At 42.1% G+C, this 20063-nt stretch overlaps 1 long non-coding RNA gene across 1 annotated transcript in view; it reads right to left on the bottom strand.

Moving 5' to 3' along the window:
- Positions 1-1134: 1134 nt before the first annotated feature.
- LOC309349714 overlaps positions 1135-20063 on the bottom strand; it is a 71277-nt gene continuing 52348 nt past the window's right edge. The window contains exon 3 of the long non-coding RNA XR_014160125.1: positions 1135-1162. This is a non-coding gene — a long non-coding RNA (uncharacterized lncRNA). The remainder of the gene's footprint in view (positions 1163-20063) is intronic.

Below are 20063 nucleotides of genomic sequence, written 5' to 3'. Positions count from 1 at the left end.
CACACCAGAAGGAAGAGAGATAGAAAGAGTAAGTGAAACCAAGGCTCCTTCTGGCCTATTATTATAGTCTCAAATCAGTCTCTTAAGCAATTCAGTCTCTTAAGCTTAAACCAAAAATTAGTATTCTCTATGAAATTGAATACAGTGGTTACATATGCTTCAGGTTACATACGCTTCAGTTTACAGACTCCGCTAACTCAGAAATATTACCTCGGGTTAAGAACTTTGCTTCAGGATGAGAACAGAAATCGTGCTCCGGCGGTGTGGCAGCAGCAGGAGGCCCCATTAGCTAAAGTCATGCTTCAGGTTAAGAAAACTTTCAGGTTAAGTATGGACCTCTGGAAGGAATTAAGTACTTAACCTGAGGTACCACTGTATCAATATACGTATCAAGGCTTTGAGATCAGACCACTGAAGAAGCCTGGAAAACTACCTTGGGAGTGTGCTACCTGCAAGCCCCAGTAAAAGAGCCCCATCGGGGGCAAACAGCGGCCTCTTGATTACTTGGACTGCCAGGGCGAAACAGGTGCAAAACGCCGGCACCCTATATACAACTTCGCTAACATCCATCTTAAAAAGAAAGAAAAAAAGCAGAGACATCACCTTGTCAACAAAGGTCCGTATAGTTAAAGCTATGGTTTTCCCGGTAGTGATGTATGGAAGTGAGAGCTGGACCATAAAGAAGGCTGATTGCCAAAGAATTGATGCTTTTGAATTATGGTGCTGGAGGAGACTCTTGAGAGTCCCATGGACTGCAAGAAGATCAAACACATCCATTCTTAAGGAAATTAGCCCTGAGTGCTCACTGGAAGGACAGATCCTGAAGCTGAGGCTCCAATACTTTGGCCACCTCATGAGAAGAGAAGACTCCCTGGAAAAGACCCTGATGTTGGGAAAGATGGAGGGCACAAGGAGAAGGGGACGACGGAGGACGAGATGGTTGGACAGTGTTCTCGAAGCTACCAGCATGAGTTTGACCAAACTGCGGGAGGCAGTGGAAGACAGGAGTGCCTGGCGTGCTCTGGTCCATGGGGTCACGAAGAGTTGGACACGACTAAACAACTAAACAACAACAACAACATCCATCTACAACTTCACTAGCATCTCTTGGTATTGTGAACAACATCAAGCTTACCTTTTGTTGGTATCTTCATGAACTTACCTAAAAGCATAAAGAAAACAAAAGACTGAGTTAAGCACTTGAAAAATCCATTGAAATCAGACATTACAGTGGTACCTCGCAAGACGAATGCCTCGAAAGACGAAAAACTCGCAAAACGAAAGAGTTTTTCATTTTTTGATCTGCTTCGCAAGACGGATTTCCCTATGGGCTTGCTTCGCAAGACAAAAACGTCTTGCAAGTTTGTTTCCTTTGTCTTGCAAGTTTGTTTCCTTTTTCTTAAAACCGTGCATTCACTTCGAGGAGCAACTCATAGCACGCGGTGTGGTAGCCTTTTTTGAGGTTTTTGAAGACTTTGGTGATTTTTGAAGCTTTTCCAAAGTTCCTGCTTCGCAAGACGAAAAAATCGCAAGACGAAAAAACTTGCAGAACGAATTAATTTCGTCTTGCGAGGCACCACTGTATAAGTTCATCTTAGGTTGGGTAGTTCGCAAGTCTCTGTGGCTTTGTGTATTTTTCTCAGAAGATTGGTAAAGAATGTATAATCATTTTGGTAATTATTGTGTGTATATTAGTCGCCAACATGTTGTATGAGTCGTACTACTTCTATCATCAGCACAGCTTGCATTTTTCAAGCACTTATTATTATAGTCAGCATGACGTTGAGAGAAAGAGATAACAGAACCAGATTAAGGCAGCTGTACTCAACTTCTCTGAAGGAATAACCCGAACATCGTTAACCTTCTGCTTGTTTCTTTCACACAGATATGCTTCCAGAACCCTCTTGAATTACCATAAGTAGAATAGGAAAGATCTCTACAAATCAGATCAATACTTTCTGTACTAAGAAATGCAAACTGACATGCACACCATTTGAATGGCAATGCCCATCAACTTTTTTGGGGAGGGGCAGCGTGGCGTTTGCCTCCTAGGTGGGTCATAAGGAAAGGGTTAAAATGAATGTGATGTGATTGGCCAGTGGGAATGCAAGGGAGGAGTAAAAGTTAGAGTGGGAGGTTTTGAAAGTCAGTTGAGGTTTGGGAATTGGAGAAGGAAGAGGGAGGAATAGGCAGTGGGTTGGTCGAGTTGTACTGTGAGAGAGTGAGAGGAATTGTTAGGTGGAGTCAGATAGATAGTTGGGAATAATCAGTTTGAAGTTGTTAGGAATTAAGATGAAGAAACTGCCAAGAAAAACTAACTGAAACCATAAGCTTGTTCCTGCATTTAAAAATAAACTTGATTATTTGTTAATATTAACATCTGTCTGGACTCCATATTTCCCCGTGAGAAACGGGGTGGTGGCAGTGAAGAACACAATCACAGTGGTGGCACAGGGTCAATAGACCGTCAAACGTCCGGGGGCCCTGTGTGATCGCCACAGGCACTCTATGAACCTAAGGAGTGTGGTGGGAGAGACCACTGACGCTGGATCATTTAAATGGCCCAATTAGACAGTCAAAAGGCAGACCTGTTTGCCAGGGAGCACGGAGGAGAGATGGGAACCAGATGGGAGGAGGATGAAATACAGACTAACATAACTGTGCAAATAATACACCATTCTCGGAATAATTTTAAGTAAAAGTCCACACCCATTGTCCCCCCCGCCCCCGAGGTATGGTATGTAAGATATACAGATTTGTCATGCCGATGTAGATCTATTTTCCTTGCTTGATCAGTACTTTCATCTACATTGAGAGCATGCAGAAGTTCCCTTGGCATAGATTCTGTAGACGGTAATGGACGTAAAAGGTGGTGTGTGGGGTGGGAGAGATGAATTGCAAACAGGTCCCAAAAGAGAATTTATTAATACAGTACCAGGGTCATGTGCTAATGCTCTCTGAAAACACATTGTGGTATAGGAGAACTTGCATTTCTTAGTTGCCCAGCTGAAGGTACTTGCTGAAACATGTTGGACAATTCAACTGTGTTAATAACTTCTCCTTTGGAACCAGCTTAAAGTTCAGCACAATCCCTTTCACACATTTGAAGGGTAGTGACTTGTTTGCTACTGTAGAGAATGCTCAAATCTTAAACTGTATGTATTTGGTGGGGTTGACCGTCTCACACACTCCTCCAAGCCCATCTTAGGAAGTATCTTGGCAATCCTATGATCTACAATGGTTTTGTTGAATTCTATTAATTGTTTTTGTTTTAATGGTATTATTAAAATGGTTATTAAAAACGATTAAAATAAGTCAATGTGCTGCTTCCAGTGGCATAAACACCCCGTCCCAACCTATGAAAACCACATTCCCTTGGCCTCACTTTCTATAAACACTAGTTTAGATACATGAGCTTCTTTGACTTTTATTAAGTTTTTATAAATTCTATTTTAGCTGGTCCCTTGTCAGCCTAGCAGCTAGCAAATGTCCATTTACCACAAACCTCTTCTTTTCTTGCAACTCCATTAATTTTTTTTCGGGGGGGGGTAGAGTGAATAGAAAGGAAAATCCTATGAAATAGCCCCATAGTTATTATTGGTGGCTATGCCTTGTCTAATCTTCTGACAGTGGTAAAAAAATTGTGGGGTGTGTGGGTGTGAGAGAGATGGTATTTTAACCTTTCACTTTACTGCTGTCTTGTGCTTCAGCAATTCTCCCTAATATGAAGCATTTTAACAATCTTTAAATCTTGAGCTATTCTTACTTATGTAAAGACCTCGAATAACGTCTGCTCACTTCATAGTAAAATGAGAGGGTCATAACCTCCATTTAGTGGTAAAATCTTCCACACAAAAAGCACATTTCTCTGATTCTTACCAACAAATAACCTCTCTCATTCAATATCCTTCATCAATCCCCTTTTTTGTTATATGAGAGGAGGAGAGAAAATGAAGAAAAGCAATTTAGTTTTGACTCCTTGAATCTTATATAAATAATGTGTTGTTTTATGCTTGCTCAGTGTCCCTTTTAGACCTTCTGCACATGTACACTGAATGTATAAAGGAGGAAGTGGGGTGGGATCATGCGTCTGGTTGGGTCTACCCCCTGATTCTGATCTACCTTGTACTCTTTGCCCCAACCTTATCTAGTTAAAGAGCTGCAAAGTGTTCTCTATCTCCATACAGCTGTATGTGCTTCTTGAGAGCAGGAACCCTGCCTGAATGAGAGAGAGTTTGGATTTGATATCCCGCCTTTCACTCCCTTTAAGGAGTCTCAAAGCGGCTAACATTCACCTTTCCCTTCCTCCCCCACAACAAACACTCTGTAAGGTGAGTGGGGCTTAGAGATTTCAAAGAAGTGTGACTGGTCCAAGGTCACCCAGCAGCTGCATGTGGAGGAGTGGGGATGCGTTCCCCAGATTACAAGACTACCGCTCTTAACCACTACACCACACTGGCTCTCTAAGTTCCCTAAAAGTTCCCTATGTGTGGAGTAAACATTGGCACACCACTGTGTCAGCGTTCAAAGGTTGAAGGGTAAGTGCACCCAAAGGAATTGCCATTTTCCACACCCACCCTTAGCTTTCAAAAGTTTCTACTCATAATGAGCATCCAATGTGTTTTCTGGTTCACCTTCCAATTCTCTCTCTCTACTCAAGGCCTTCTGACTTCCCTTAAAAATCCTCAGATGCTTTCCCAAAAATTTGCTTTGAATTTCACTTCCTGTGACAACAGAGAAATGTGTGGAAGCCATCTGAGGAAGGTCAATAATCTGAGCACCTGATTACTTGTGACATTCCCATGTAGGAACAATGCCATGGACCCTCCAAGTGTCCCTATTTTCCAGGAACAGCACTGGATTTACAGAAGCCATCCCAGTTTTTGATTTGATCCTGGAATGTCCTGCTTTTCCTTAGGACATCCCTACTTTCATCAGAGAAATGTTGGAGGGTATGGAGTTATGCAACCCACCCCTGAGCCAAGGACATAAGTAACTATACAACCTTTAGAAGACACCTTGAAGGCAGCCCTGTATAGGGAAGTTTTGTTTAATGTTTTATTATGTTTTTATATATGTTGGAAGCCAACCAGGAAGGCTGGGGCAACCCAGTCAGATGGGTGGGGTATAAATAATAAAAGTATGTTATTCTTATTATTGTGGGATAGGTAAAGGTAAAGGGACCCCTGACCATTAGGTCCAGTTGTGGCCGACTCTGGGGTTGCGGTGCTCATCTTTCTTTATTGGCCGAGGGAGCCGGCGTACAGCTTCCGGGTCATGTGGCCAGCATGACTAAGCCGCTTCTGGTGAACCAGAGCAGCACATGGAAATGCCATTTACCTTCCCGCCAGAGCAGAACATATTTATCTACTTGCACTTTGACGTGCTTTCGAACTGCTAGGTTGGCAGGAGCAGGGACTGAGCAACGGGATCTGAACCGCCAACCTTCTGATCAGCAAGTCCTAGGCTCTGTGGTTTAACTCACAGTGCTACCCGCATCCCTTTATTGTGGGGTAGGATGTCCCTACTTTCATAAGAAAAATGTTGGATGGTTTGATGTCAGATTGTGAGAAAAAATACCCATAGGTAATTCCTCCGCAAACAAATAAAGCGGGAAGGGAAGTAAATTGCACATACAGAGAAACAGGATGCACAGTGTGAATTTTCCATTGTTTATTTCCTCTTTTCTCTCTCTCCTTTACAGATAATTTATCCTGTTCTTCCCACTCTCAACTCCTAGGGAAATGATATGAAAATCTTGACCACCCTCCTAGATGCATGATAACACACATACACACAGGATTTGCAAGATGTTGTAGTCATAAAGTGGTAAACGGCATGAAGAAAGCTTAAAAGGTGAAGTTACTCATATTATTAGATATGGAATAGTCAATTAATGATTACAGGAAAATACTTTGTAACTTATTAAAACTTGGGAGTTAAACGTTATTGCTGCAGGTAGACTAATATATACACATGCAAACAGCATTAAAATACAATCCTTTAATCTCCTTTCAGGACAAATTTAGCAATAAAGAGAGAGAAAAGGTTTTAAAATAGAAATATATAACTTTACGGAGTGCACAGGTCTGATAGATACAGGAAAGCAGACATAAATTAGAACAGTCAATTTTGTTGGCGGTGGGCCCTTTGACAGATTCATGACAAGATGGAGGAATAATTTTTGTAAGAAAGAGAAGGTTGAAAGATTCATGATCCGACACAGAAAAATCAGTTTTATGGGGGGAAGCTGGCTTAGGAGATTTGTGATGGAAGCATTTTTTGAGAACTCTTAGGTGGGTAGATGCAAGCTAAGAATAATTATGCAGCGTGATCCAAAGCATGCTTATTAGGAAGTCATTCCCGGTGAGTTCAGTGGGAATTACTTTTCTATCAGGACTAGCCTGAAGTGGAGAGGGTGTACTTTCTAGTTCAAAGTCTTTGAGGTCAATGGAGTGTGCTGGGAATTAGAATGCCAGAACAGAGTGCATTGCTGCATTGACCAGGCGAACTCAGAAGTCTGTCTTTTAGGATTTATTCCAGAATAAACTGTCTATACTTCCTCCTGGTTACACAGGGCCTAATAAAAAACAACCCTATTCCCTTTTGCACATGAAGAGAATTCTAAGGACTGAGGAAGCACAAACACAAACAGACACAGTCCGTGGTAGATTACCAGGTTAGTTCCCAGCTCCTACTAAACTTTAAGGAGAGTTCTAGGACACAGATATAAATTATAACTAACCAAACATACTCATAGAGTGATACTCAACTGTGGCATGCCATCAGTGAAAGTATTTCCACTTGCTCAATGGGACTTTCCCACCTCTCTTCTCCTTGCATTCTCCCCAATTCTGCTCCAGAAGGTTAGGGGAACCCCTAAAACAGATTTAGGGGAGAGTAGTAGAAGGAAAGGGGGAGAAATTCCGTTGTGCAATCAAAAAACCTTGCACTCTCTTTTTTTAAAAAATAATATTTATTACTTTTTAAAAAGGAAAAAGAGAGAAAAGAGAAAAAAGAAAAAAGAAAAAAAGAACAAGAACAAGAAAAAATAAAACAATACAATACACAACCCCAACACATCACCCAACACAATGAACTTGAACAAAAACATTTTTTTAAAAAAAAAAAACATACATCATACCTTTTCCATATTCTAACTTTCATTCCCTTATATCATTGATGGAAAGGAATTGCTAAAACAATTAATGGAAGTGGAATACAAAGAGGGAGGTGAGAGGAGGTTGATGATAAAACCTTGCACTCTCATAGTATTCATTTAAAGTTATGCTGAATTCCACCTAAAGTTGTTCTCTCTCATTTTCTTTGGGGAAAAATGTCCCTGTTTTTGACACTCTTCTCAAAATAACCTAACGAGCTTTCATTTTCATCTGAATTGCACATACATTCAAACAAGTCCTGTCACATCAGCATTGTAATGATATGCTGATATGAAGGTCTTCTTCTTCTTCTTCTGTGATCACTCGTAGCCGAGTAAGATTGTCTTCCATAAACACGGTTTTAACAGTGAGTCCGTAAGTGACTGTGGAGGCCAGTTCTGGATCCACATGTCCTTCCACAGTGGGGACAGAGGTTACCAGGTAGGAGTTGATCACAGTGAGGGTTTGCCAAGCATGCCTTCCTGTTATCTTGTTTCTGCCTTTTGTCCTGAGTCTGAGCATCTTCAAAGCCCATGACACCTTTGGCAAAGGCTGTTCTCCAACTGGAGTGCTCACAGGCCAGTGTTTCCCAGTTTCCAGTGTTTATACTATTTTTTTTTTAGCTTTACCTTGAGGGAGTCTTTAAACCTCTTTTGTTGACCACCAGCATTACACTTTCCATTTTAAGTTTGGAATAGAGTAGTTCCTTTGGAAGATGATAATCAGGCATAACATGACCAATCCAGTGAAGTTGATGTTGAAGAATCACTACTTCAACACTGGTGATTTTTGCTTCTTCCAGCACACTGGCATTAGTTGGCCTGTGTTCCCAAGTGATATGTAATATTTTTTGGAGACGCCGTTGATGGAGTCTTTCCAGGATTTGGAGATGGTGTTTATAAATGGTCCATGTTTGACAAGCATACAGTAAGATTGGTAGTATAATATGATATGAAGGTATCCTCTTCTCAGTACCAGAGCCGCCCCTTGGTCAGCACTCTATGTGTTGTGCCCCATTGACCCATACAACTTTATCCAGTGATGTTTCCTGACATGTTGAGTACTCCCTGAGTCATCTTATAGCATCATCCCATTTCTTATCCCATCCTATGGAGGCTGTCCTGTATCTCTTTGCAAAATTGAATAGGGGCAATGAACTAGCTTGTTGATCCACCATGATCTCATGTTCCTCTTTATCAAAGTCATTGCTGATAAAAGAATCAGCAGCAGCTCCAAAAATGCACAGCACACATTTTCAAAAAGAAACAGCAACTTGAAATCAACACACACACACACACGTCTGTACTTGTACTAGAAACCAGCTACCCTGAACCACTGACCCAAGAAAGCATTTGCAATCCCCTCCTTCTTTTCACACCACAACTGCAATCGGAAACATCTTCAGCTGTCATTGAAGCATACGTTCACTTCCTAACAAATAGGTTTTTAAAATTATTTTTTGCTGCAGTTAATTTAAAGTTCACCGCTGTAAGCAAGCATCATTATTTGCAGACCTGCTTAGCATTAACACTTCCATGCCATTTCTTGAACAGAGGAGGAATAATGAGCAATTAGATGATGCAGACCTAGGAAACAGGAGCTGGCAATATTTCAAGACAGACACAACAGGTTAAAATAGAAATGCCACACACCGAGTCTGCTTTTTTTGTGTTGCTTATTTCAGTTAATTTCTGGTGATGTACATGACTGATGTCATAAAAGCCTGGCAAGTGACAGCCAATGGAGCTTGTCATTTAAACAAGTCAATAAACAAAAGAAAAGTCTCATGGATCCAGAATTTCACAACTGAATATAATGAGAACGTATTTGCTGCATTACCAATAAAGACTTCAAGATGAACTCAAATTCCAGCTTCTACCTTTCCATCGGTGGCAGATCGTTTAGCATGTAATGATAATGATGATGATGATGATTTATTACTTATACCCCTCCCATCTGGCCGGGCCTCCCCAGCCACTTTGGGCAGTTTCCAACAGGATATAAAAAACACAATAAAATATTAAACATTAAAAACTTTTCTAAATGGGACTGCCTTCACATGTCTTCTAAAAGTCAGATAGTTGTTTCTTTCCTTGACATCTGATGGGAGGGTGTTCCACGGGGTGGGTGCCACTACTGAGAAGGCCCTCTGCCTGGTTCCCTGTAACTTCACTTATCACAGTGAGAGAACCGCCAGAAGGCCCTCGGAGCTGGACCTCATTGTCCAGGCAGAACGATGGGGGTGGAGACACTCCTTCAGGTATACTGGGCCGAGGCCAGTATATACTTCAGTGTTCCCTATCTGTCAGGGACAGATCTCTTGTGTATCTTCTGGTACCTCTACCTGACAGGTTTCTTTCTCTACCTTTAAACATTTTTGTCAGTGTGTGCACATGTGTACTAATATTCTTTTCACCCCATCCCAGAATTACCTATGCAGATGAATAAATTCTGCTGCGCATGTTTTGAGTTGCAGTTGTTCAATACATGAAAATCCAATCTAAACTTAAGCGTTCAGCTGCATGGTCTTCTATTCAACTTAAAACATTTGATGACTGAAAATTCAGGAATGGATTTGGAGAGAGGGTTCAAAATGCCTTGTCAATTATCCACTTTATTGGTGGACAGAGAAAGTGGGACAGGAGGGTGGGATTTCTCTAAATTTCTCCAACCGTTTCCCAAGGCTGAGATTCAGCATCACCAGTGGCATTAGACAGATTCTTTCTTTTTCTTTTCTTTTCTGGCACCAGGAGCAGCAAAGTTGACAGCCTAGCCAACATTTTGCATCTTCAACAATGTCTCAGATTGAGCACCATTCCATGGCATTGCAGAAATAAATCGTAGCTTGGCATAAAAAGAGGGCAGGTAATATTCGAAGAAATTCCACAAAGTGGCCCCATTTGTGCATGGAGAAAAAGGAAACCTCGGAACCTTTTTCAGGAAACAAATGTCTTCGGTGAAATTTCAGCTCCTATCTAAAACAAATACAGCATTTAACAGGTGGATCTGTGCCCCAGTTGACTCCCTATCCCATCTGAGCATATTGCTATGAAAAATGCTTCCAACAGCCTCCCACATGGGGCCATAATGTGAATATTAGAGACAGACTACACAAAGAGAGAAGATAGAAAGAAAAAAAAGGAGGAAATCCCACACAAAGAAAAATAGTTTTCGACACCTAAGACTAAGTTCAACATATTTATTCTCACATATTTCCCAAAAGATAGGAGGGCATCCTCCTTTTCTATTTCTATTTCTTCTTCACCAAAAGAGCAATTAAAAAAAAAAATATCATGATGTCAATATTTGATATCTCTCTTACCCTCCTGATTTTTCCTTTCTCACATTAGGGCATTTAATCCACTTATATTAGCAGCAACATGTGCATATGGTTAAGAGAACAACAGAACTATAGTTTAACTGGATGAAATGGGAATGTGTTTAACCACTGTCATTACTTCAGCAATTATTAAGCCAAACAAACATAGTATGACAAAAGGAATTAAGGAGAATAATTTAGGAAATGAAGTTCTTTTTTTAAAAAAAGTGGGCTTTGCGTATTGAGCTTAAATCATTTTGGAACAACAATTTCCAAAGCAGACTGTCAAATAACAAATCTGGGGCACTAAATCTGGGCCGCAGAGACTTAGATTTAGATTCTCCCCACAGCCATGAAGCTACCTGGATTAATTTTAGAGCATTACAGTGGTGCCTCGCAAGATGAAATTAATCCGTTCCGTGAGTCTCTTCATCTTGCGGTTTTTTCGTCTTGCAAAGCACGGCTATTAGCGACTTAGCGGATTAGCGCTATTAGCGGTTTAGCGGCTTAGCGGCTATCAGCGGCTTAGCGGCTATTAGTTGCTTAGCAGCTTAGAAAAAGGGGGGAAAGGGAAAAAACTCGCAAGAACTTGCAAGACGTTTCATCTTGCGAAGCAAGCCCATAGGGAAATTCGTCTTGTGAAGCAACTCAAAAGACGGAAAACTCTTTCATCTAGCGAGGCATTCGTCTTGCAGGGCACCACTGTATATAGTTTCCAGGGTTGTGAGAATATGGGGCAAACTGTCAGCTCCTTGGAGGTAGGATACATATGTTCTAAAGACCCTAGCAAATCTAGTTCATGATATGGGAGACTCAATGTGATCTCTCAGTCCAAAGATGCAATGCCCCTCTTCACCAAGGACAGACTATCCTGTCAACACTATATGAAAGGGAGGAAGAAGTTCACCTGTGTAAGCTCAGTATTGCCTGAGCTCAATGTACTCAAACACTTTCATTCACTGAGTTCTCCAAGTGAGGCTCTGCCGTGTGTCCTATCTCCAGCGATGTTCATTTAGTTGCTGCAGATTCCATTGCATGTCAAGGCCCCAAGCCAGCCCCCCATAAGAAATAAATTCACACTGACACAGACTTTTGGTTTAACGTTAATGGGCAAAATTTAGGCCACAACTTTACTGATTACAGCAAACGTGAGCAGTATTGGCTTAGGCATTGGCAATAGACTATATCTGACTCCTGCCTACCTTGTAGGGAGTCATGAAAGGGTAAACCACCAAAAGAGGTCGCCACATCAGGGGAACCCATCTGCAGCTCTCCTCGGTGTTCCCAGAGGCCTGGCATGGCCCTAGCCCCTCAAGCAGACTTTGGACAAGATCCAGGCCTTGGATTCCTTTAACGGAATACCCTTGGACATGGAGGGGCCGGTGATGGCCAACCTCCCCTCCCCCACACATCAATAAGCCAATGCCTAACCGCCAAACCTTACAAAGTTGTGATGATTGCTAAGAGGCAGACGAAAACCAAGTAGCCAGTGCCTATCTGCCAAATGGAAAAATTCCTACCTGGCCTCCATCCCACAACAGGCGACCAACCAAAGTCCAAAGCAAGGCCAGAGGACACCTAAAATAAAAGGGCGGGTGGGCGGGTGTTCGGCAGCGCGAAGCAGGTGCACAGCACACGTCACACGTCACACTGCTGCTTATATACCCCCCCCCCACGATCACCCCACTCAAAGTGATTGGCCAAGGAGGCCTGGGGTGATCATGGTGTCACCTCAGCATGGAAGGCCTCACTCCGCCCATGCCGGGGGGTTGGAGCTGTGTTGAGGGCCTGCCTGCAACCAGGACCATCTTTTAAGATGATCCAACTTGTCATACCTTGCATCTCCTCAAGCATGCCCGACAGCGTTCACTGGGACTGGGACGCGGGTGGCGCTGTGGTCTAAACCACTGAGCCTCTTGGGCTTGCCGATCAGAAGGTCGGCAATTCAAATCCCCGCGACGGGGTGAGATCCCATTGCTCTGTCCCAGCTCCTGCCAACCTAGCAGTTCGAAAGCATGCCAGTGCAAGTAGATAAATTGGTACCGCTGCGGCAGAAAGGTAAATGGCATTTCCGTGCGCTCTGGCTTCTGTCACAGTGTCCCGTTGTGCCAGAAGCAGTTTAGTTATGATGGCCACGTGTCCCAGAAAGCTGTCTGTGGACAACCACCAGCTCCCTCGGCCTGAAAGTGAGATGAGTGCCACAACCCCATAGTCGCCTTTGACAGGACTAAAACGTCCAGGGGTCCTTTACTTTTTACCTTTGTGGCATGGGGAAATTTGTTCATGCACTGCTAGAAATAAGTTAACCAATTCATTAGGTTCCAATGAATCCAAATCTCTATGCACGCAGACAGCTGTCCAATGTGTTTTGCCACTTCCTGTTTTAACTTTGCCTCTTTCCAATTAATCTGCTCTTGGGGTGGATAATGTTGTCCTCTGTCTGCATCAGGTGCAATTGGAACATTCATCCATTCCCACAGCAGAGACACTGTTGTTACCTGCGCTCAAAGGATCTGCACTTGCATCCATTGTATCTCTTCATGAGTCACTGCTCAGACTTTCCTATCATAAGTAATCTTTGGAACAATGAAACATGGAGTGTAGGCCAGTAGCACTGGCATGGCAGGGCTTTGGGGGCAGAGATCCAGGGTCCCACTCAACAGAATGAACAGGAAGACCCCCCACAGGAGGAGAGTTGGCTAGGCACATTTTGAATTAAGTGAGCTTGTACACATTATGATCCCATGATCCCCCTCCCTGCAAGACCATTACCCAATGTCTAAAAATACCTACGTGCACCAGTGGGGGTGGTTTCCTCTGAGACCAGAAATTTCTTTACTTAATTACACTCCCAAATTAAACCTTTTCAAACTGCCAAAGGTAGCATGACTCCAACTGAATTTCAGAAACCAGTAAATAAATGTGTCAACTATGACACATTTGAGAAACACAGACATGGGTTACATGTGTATTAATTATTAGTTTAGAAATCTGTTACTTAAAGGGGTGGGGGGAGGACAGATATGGCAACATTAACAGTCTTTTCAATGTTATTTCAAACTAAGGAATGAACATTGCCAACTCAGAATGTCACTGAAAATGTTGTCCCAAGATTCCATTGACAAAGGTTTTTTATAACTCTGCATGTTTCATGTCATCTTAAAAAGATAAGAAAAAGAAAGAGGGAGTAAAAGCTGCTAGTGGTTCGGTTTTCAAATGTACTGGACTGCTTGAGTCTACGGCAGCACAAGCTGCATTTGAATTCCAGATCCAATGTTACCATTATTAGGGATTCAAAACAGATACACACATCACTTAAAAACACAGATAAAATCCAAGTGCATTTGGTACTAGTTTTTTGTATTCAGAATACATCTTAGTGAAATCTGAGAAACTGAAGGGGGGATGTTAGTAACTTTTCTGAACACTTAGGGTGTAATCTCACTGTATACAAGTTGTACAAGTGACAATAAAGTATTTCAATTTAGGGATTTGGCCAGATCACACAAAGAAACTGATGAGCATCAAGTTTAATGTTAATAATAATAATGAAAATGTGTACAGTTTCTTTATTTACCTGAGGTTTGCAACTCATGATTTCATTAATTTCAAAAAAATTAGGAGGAATGCTAATTTTGTCAAATTGCTTTTTTTTTCAAGAAAAGAAATGAAGAACCTCATGGAACTCACTTAAAGAGGAACCACCAATTGTGTTTCTACTTTTGTTGTGGGCAAAATCTCCAAAACCAAAATTAGATATTTCTGTATAGGATAGAAATTATACAAGCAGGAAGAGTCAAACATATTCAGCAAAAGGGATATGAATAGAAAGTGGGACTGCATAAATGCAACTGAACTCTGCATTATATGCCGACTTTGGCAGAAACACAAATTAGTGTGTGGGCTTCTCAAACAGAAATTTGGATGAGCTCATTTGCTATTGTGTTGTGGGGAAAAGGTTTCCTTTCTCAGCTTTTTTTTTTTAAATGGCACACAAATTACTTGTATATTTGGTGCTCAGAACCTCTAACTTCACCCTAAAATATTGAAATTTTTCCAGATCTGTATTGGATATTACTGGAACTCCATAATGATTTTATGTATACTCTTATGTAGTTTTAATCTGCCATTAGGAAATTAGCCTGGTGTCTTAAAAATGTAAGTGCATTCAATTTGATGCAAACTAGTTAACACAACTTTTAAAAAAATCATTACTGGTTGCCATTTAGAGAATGGCAGTTGGCCAACAAAGTACTCAATGAAATATTCTATATGTGCATCTTCCACTGAATCAGGTTTCCAATTTTTTAAAATTCCTCTTTGTAATGCAAATGTTCTTCCTCTCTCTTTTTTTCTCTCTCCCCTCTCTCCCTGCCTTCCACCCACCATTCGGTTTCAAATTTTAGTAGAACATAAACAAACTTCAGGGGTCTAAACGGTATTGCAAAAACATTTTAACTGACAGAATTCAAACATGTCAATGAACTAGGAAATTATGTAAAGCAGTTTGGGGTTGGGTAGGGGGGAGTTAAGGCAGGATAGCAGAGGTTACACATCGAAGGGGAGCACATAAACAATAACTTTAAAAAATGCTCTGAGAAGAGAAGGAAGCAGTATGGAAGACTCAGTCGAACATTTAGCTATCAGGCCTCTCAAATCTTAAAACAGCCAATGACTGATATGTCATCTTGTGTGGATGCTATGCATTAATTTATATTTGTATTGAGAACATGGCTGATGAAACTCAGTGAGTCTCTTAGGTTTATGCTCACCATGTATTCAATAAATAAAAGTAAAAAGATAAAAGACCCCTGGACTGTTAAGTCCAGTCAAAGGCGACTATGCGGTTGCGGTGCTCATCTTGCTTTCAGGTCAAGGGACCCAGCATTTGTCCGCAGACAGTTTTCTGGATCATGTGGCCAGCAGGACTAAACTGCTTCTGGCACAACAGAACACCGTGACAGAAACCAGAATGCACAGAAACGCCATTAACCTTCCCGCTGCAGCGGTACCTATTTATCTACTTGCACTGGTGTGCTTTCAAACTGCTAGGTTGGCAAGAGCTGGGACAGAGCAACGGGAGCTCACCACATTGTGGGGATTTGAGCTGCCAACCTGCTGATCAGCAAGCCCAAGAGGCTCAGTGGTTTAGACCACAGCACCACCCGCGTATCAATAAATACCAGGGGTGGGGAGGAGATCATCCTGTTTGGCTTGCTTCTTACCTTGGCATGGTGAGAATGGGCTTCTACGTGTGTAAAACTACATATGCATGGACTTCCCACATGACTGGAAGTGATAGCAATGACAGGTATTTTGGTTTTGGTCAGCTAAATATTTATTGTTGTTGTTAAATGTATTTCTCTTCTACTGTTAACAATCTGGGAGGTTCCATTTGTGACCAACAGATGGGATAAAAATATAGATAGTACAGATGCCATCCTGACTGATGCTGTGCAGAAGTCCAATATACAGAAGAGACAAAGACAAGCAAATCCACTGTGTCTTTTCAACATCTGCCTCAGTACTCATACACCGCAGCATGCCAACTGTGATCCAAAAGTGAAGATTGGCAGTGCTCCTATTTCTGTATCCGATGCTCCCTCACTGTTTAGCCCATGGCTCTGGCTAAGGATTTACTCTGGCTCAAAATAAATTCAGAGATAGTTTATGGAATTTTTGGCCTAGCTTGTAGAAAGAAGGCTGGGTGGAGAAGGAGAATGTGAAGTGGTCACCTCTTTTGTGGTTGGGGCAATACAATTTGTAATAGTCAGGCATGATGGGAGTTGTAGTCCAAAACTTCTGCTGGACACCAGGTTGAGGAGGAAGACTGATCTCTACCCTTTACCTGTGATTTATCCAATAGATCACTGTACATTATGGTTTTCCAGTGTGTTTCATCAGGTCATTCCACTCTTCTACTTTGTCCCAATTACTGTCGGACATAACTATGCTGTGTAGTATAGACAGGGCTGAGGCTTAAAGAGGGAAACTCCATTCTGAATATCACTACATTGATAAATTACAATGATGAAGACTTTCTTCCATTGCTGATGATTGTCATGCTATTTGCCATGTAAGAGTGCAACTGAATAGAAATGCCGCAAGATCGGTACTTCAAAATCGTGATGGATAATTTTATAAAGGCAAAGAATATGATTACTAGATTATTTTACCCTAGTTTTCTGAGTGACAGGTCATTCTCAAAAGGCATATGGATTAATGAATATATTTTGGGACTGCTTCCCCCCCCCCCCCATAATGGCATGGTCATATTTGGTTTGCTTCAAGTGGTGTTTTTCAGTCTCATAATGGTATCTTTTGATGTGAAGTGAATGATTTGATGAACACTAATGTAGACCCATTGAAGACAATGTGACGTAAAACAAAAAAGCAAAAACCTGGTATACTGTATTTCAGATTACAGCAGAAGTAGGAGTGATTCATAAGTGACACATTGACTTCTATTGCCCCATTCAACTGCTAGAAAAGAATATATGCATAATGTAATGATGATAAAGATAAGATAAGATGTCAACTGGCAGTCAACATCTGATGCAATTATCCAAAAGTACACTCTTCAATAAGGCAGAACATTTGACTACCGGTAAATTGTCACCTAGCAAGCTGAGTAAAAGTCACCAGGCATATATGGTAGACCACCAGAGGCTCAGCAAACATCCTGTTTTTTCTTGCCTGAAACTGCAACAAATGGACATGATTATTACCTTCATTGTTAGCTTTTTGGCCACTTTTCCATTGAAAGCCACGCCCAAAGCAGCTCAAAGGCTTGGCAAACACCAGGCAGGGCACAATACATGATTGGTAATCTGCATTCAGTTTGGTAGATCACACGTTATAGGCCTGTTTTAGAGGAAATGAGTGGGTTCTGCAATTGCAGAAATGCACATCAATTACTTAAAGTACAAGTTTTCTGCCAATATAAAGAGTAGGAAAATATCCCTGCAATTTTGCTGCCAGGTGCGGTGAGACATGGAAACATACTGTAGGAACAAAGGAAGATGCCTTATATTCCTCCACCTTACTCAGTGTTCTCTACACTGATTGGTAGTGGCTCTCTGGCGTTTTAGAAAAGAGTATTTTTCAGCCCTACCTGAAGATGCCAGGAATTGAATGTAGAATTTTCTACATGCCAATCAGATGCTCTACCATTGAGTTACAACCCTTCCCCAATAATATATGCTTAATATAAAGTACTTTCCTGGGAAGTGGTAATCAAAACTATAGAATATGCAATGTTTAACTGTTGACTTTGAGCTATTATGGGTTCCGGATGAAATGCTGGCCTCAAATAAGAAAGATCTGAATTCAGGTCCTTGCCAAGTAAAGAATTATCTCACTAGCACTGGGCAATTTGCAGTCTCTTGCCCATAGTTCCATCTTCCTCCTCTTCCTCCTCTTCTCCTTCTCCTTCTCCTTCTCCTTCTCCTCCTCCTCCTCCTCCTCCTCCTCTTCTTTTGTAAAATTGGGATTTACCAGGAGTCTTACAGGGTTTATCTGAGGATGATTGAGGTAATGTAAATAATTAAAGTGCTCTAGAAATGATTAATCACCATACCATCTGGGTTTCTTCTCTCAACTCTGAGTCCAGCTGCCATGGAAATTGAAAGATAGGCTGTACTCACAACACAGAGCACCAAAATATATGTTAGAATCAGGAAGCGAGCAACTAGTGATTCGCTAAGTCAGGAATCAACCTTGTTGTGCCCTCTAGATGTTGTAGATGACAACCCCTATGGGTCCCAGCCAGCATTGGCAATAGTCATGGATAATGGGAATTGTAACAAAGAACATCTGAAGGGCATCATGTTGACTACCCCTGCTGTCTCTATTCATGAGAGAATTGCTTCACTCATTTTTTATTGATTGATTGATTGATTGATTGATTGATTGATTGATTGAAAGAGTTCTGGATATCTTTTCTTCTTCATCAGGCCCTGAACATTAGAAATCAATGTGGGCTCTCAAGTCCACTCAGGCAGTGTCTGGTAGACACTTTTTTGAGTAATTCTCCTTCCTCACTTCTGTGCTATAAGATGCTGACTCACAGGTACCATGTCTCTTCCTCCCTCAAGCCCCCGCAGAACCTGACAGATGTGGCCTATTTGTAGGAGAAGATCCTTGGACCAAACTAAACAATGTGAAGATCCACCAAATTATGGTGCAGTGTAGGCAAAAAATGTCTCCTCCTTCATCCAATTTAGGGTGGTAACCCCAAAACCTTATTAGATATCACTAGTGCTTGGAAAAGTTTGTGCTGCCAGAAGTTAATGTGGGAAGCATTGTCCCTGGAACACGTGGCTCCATTGAACAGGCCCTAATACCTGCACCAGGTATTGAGCTACAGAAACCGGACAATTGGCCAAGTACCTTCCTCATGCTCCTTTCCTTTATAGAGGATGGAACAAAATCAACCTTCTGCCCAGCAGAAGATAGCCTGGGGAGCACCAGGACTAGCACAAGCATGGAATTAATGGAATAATGAGGGTCACTGGAGCAACATGTTCCTTTGACATCTTACAGAAAGGAAGCCTACCATCCAACCTGTCATAGTCTTGTTGCTGAGCAACAATGTGCAGGGCTCAGTGGAGTGGGAGGCCAGCCAACCAGAAGGGTCTTTGAGGTAGATTCAGCGTCCAAAGTCAGGTCCAGTCCTAGGGTTAGGTGAACAGGTCAGGTGGTCCAGGGGTCAGGGAATTTGATGATCATGGGTTCAGGGGTCAAGGGTCAAGGAAGTAGCAAGATAGGACCATGAACGACAAGCATTGTTACCAGCAGCTAACTGCTGCTGGACGCTTAGCGTGAGAAAGCTGAAGCCAGCTGGTTCCCACCAGCACCTTCTCCTATGTGTCCATGATCAGCTGCAGGTGGAGTCACTCTGCCTTCTCCCCCTTTCAGGCTGCTGTTCAGCAGGTGAAGCTGGCTGCTGGCCCATGACACACACCAGTTGCTTCAATGCAGGCATCCCCAAACTCAGCCCTCCAGATGTTTGAGGACTACAATTCCCATCATCCCTGACCACTGGTCTTGTTAGCTAGGGATGATGGGAGTTCTAGTCCCAAAACATCTGGAGGGCCAAATTTGGGGATGCCTGCTTCAATGCCTTTCTGTGCAGAGGCAGGGGAGGTGCCTGGGTGCAAAAGAGTCATGTGCAAAGACTGCCTGGTTCACCTCCACACCAACCAGGCAAACCTCCCTGCTGGCTCCTTCTCAGAAAAAAAAGGCCAATACAGTGGTACCTTGGGTTAAGAAATTAATTTGTTCTGGTGGTCCGTTCTTAACCTGAAACTGTTCTTAACCTAAGTTACCACTTTAGCTAATGGGGCCTCCCGCTGCTGCCGCCGCCGCATGATTTCTGTTCTCATCCTGAAGCACAGTTTTTAACCCCAGGTACTATTTCTGGGTTAGCAGAGTCTGTAACCTGAAGCATCTGTAACCTGATGCATCTGTAACCCGGGGTATCACTGTACAGGTGTAGAGAACATTTGGTCTCCCAGATGTTGCTAAACTCCCACACCCATCAGCTCCAGCAAGCATGGTCTACAGTCGAATTGCTAGGTTGG

The sequence above is a fragment of the Podarcis erhardii genome (genome assembly GCF_964252035.2).
Source record: "Podarcis erhardii genome assembly, chromosome: 9".
Classification (NCBI taxonomy): domain Eukaryota; kingdom Metazoa; phylum Chordata; class Lepidosauria; order Squamata; family Lacertidae; genus Podarcis; species Podarcis erhardii.
The sequence above is the reverse complement of the archived record's forward strand: the minus strand, read 5'-3'. Positions and strand labels throughout refer to the sequence as shown.